The following is a 1750-nucleotide window of genomic DNA, read 5'->3' as shown; positions in this document are numbered from 1 at the left end:
GCAAACACCCTCTTGGAATCATTGTGCCCCAGGACTATATTAGCATTATTTTTAATAAATATATCTGCATAACATATTAGAATTTTTACTAAGAATGTCAGGGTGTGTATGTGTATGTGTGTGTTGATGCTGGAAGAAAGTTGCTCTCCACTACGTGAAAATACGGTTCCTGTGACAACTATGAATGCTACTTAAACTAGATCTCCCAGCTGAACTGTGTCAATGTTTGACCTCCCTGCAGATTATTAATACCCTTCACAGTGCCAGAACAGTGGCAAAACAGCATAGAGTGTACACTCTGATAAAACGTACCATTTTCAGTTGTCTCTCGGTAACTGGAATGCACCAAAGCCATGAGTCCTCCATCAAAGACCTTGCTGAACAAAAGCTGTGCCTCTGCTGGGCTATTAACGAACACAAAATGCCCTAAGCCAAACCTCACGTGCTAAGCAAATAACAATGGCTTCCTTTGTTGTAATTTAAAAATGACACCCAGTTCACTGCTCCTAATAACTATGACAACATACCTCGTCAGGGACTTGGTGGCCCTTTACTTGGTTTGCCCCTATTCCACGCTCCTGACAAACTCCTGGGAGCCAGCCAGCTGCCCACGCTTGGTCACGATGCTGCTTTTACTTCAGTAGCCGGGTAGGTGGCAGCTTGCTTATTCGTGGAATAATTTTCTAGATTTTTGGCCGATTTTGGCAAGAAGCCATAAATGTAATGCCTGTGGTTACATGTTTACATATATATTCTGGATCTTACGTGGTCTGTGGCAATGGTTTCCATCCAAATTCTACCTTGTTTTATACCATTTACTTTTATAAACATGCACCATTGTCTAAGAAAATTCAAATGAAGTTAATAGTTCGATGGGAAAATCAGAGGAACCCAAAAATGCTACATCAGCACACGGTCAAACATCAGTCAAAAGAACAAAACAGTCCATGGCTGTGGAGGCCGTGGCTTCCCTAGCATGAAGGCAAACTGTAAGGCTTGTAGTCTGTGGACGAGAGTCCAAAAATAACCGCTGTACTAGAAGAAGGGAACACTTGGTGACAGATGTTCTTGGTAGGAAAATTTCCTGCAGAAATCTGGCCAACACCATGACTGGGACGTTAACTAAGCATTCTTAGTACTTAAGAAGCCTAACACCTTTGTAATCTGAATGTCAGAGCTTATTAGCTGCTCCCAAAGGGCGGCGTGTGACCTAGAGGGTGATGGGGGATTTCTGTAGCGATCCCCAGCGCCAAGCCAGCATTGCAAATTTCTCTATTGTAAAGGTCCTATAATCTTCCCAAAGCTTGAGATCACACGAGTCATCAAATAAGAGAAGGCATCCTTAACCAACAAAAATATGTACGTGCATACAAAACATTCAAATAATTTAAAAGATGAAGCCCATAGTGCTAACTAGGAGCCACAGAAAAAATAAAGCAGGGCCAGTAGCACACCCTGTGCCTCCACCTCCAGTGTGTCCAGACAAAAATTAAATTACACACAGCCCTAGAATGGTGAAAAGCAAAATACAATACCAAAGAGAAGAGCGCTGACTAATCGCCACTCAAGCGGTGGGGCTGGAGCCGCCTGCACCATTCGCACTGCGGAAGGAAGTAACCTTGGTTACTGTTTCCAAGGACACTGGACTCTTGGCTAATCAGAGGCGAGGTGAAGCGGAACGCAAGGTGGAGCCATGGGAATAAAGCTGTGCACACAGCGCCTACTATCCCACGCTCCCCACGTCCTTACT

The sequence above is a fragment of the Enhydra lutris genome, unplaced genomic scaffold, assembly GCF_002288905.1.
Source record: "Enhydra lutris kenyoni isolate GAN:26980312 unplaced genomic scaffold, ASM228890v2 scaffoldscaffold26, whole genome shotgun sequence".
NCBI lineage: Eukaryota > Metazoa > Chordata > Mammalia > Carnivora > Mustelidae > Enhydra > Enhydra lutris.
The sequence above is the reverse complement of the archived record's forward strand: the minus strand, read 5'-3'. Positions refer to the sequence as shown.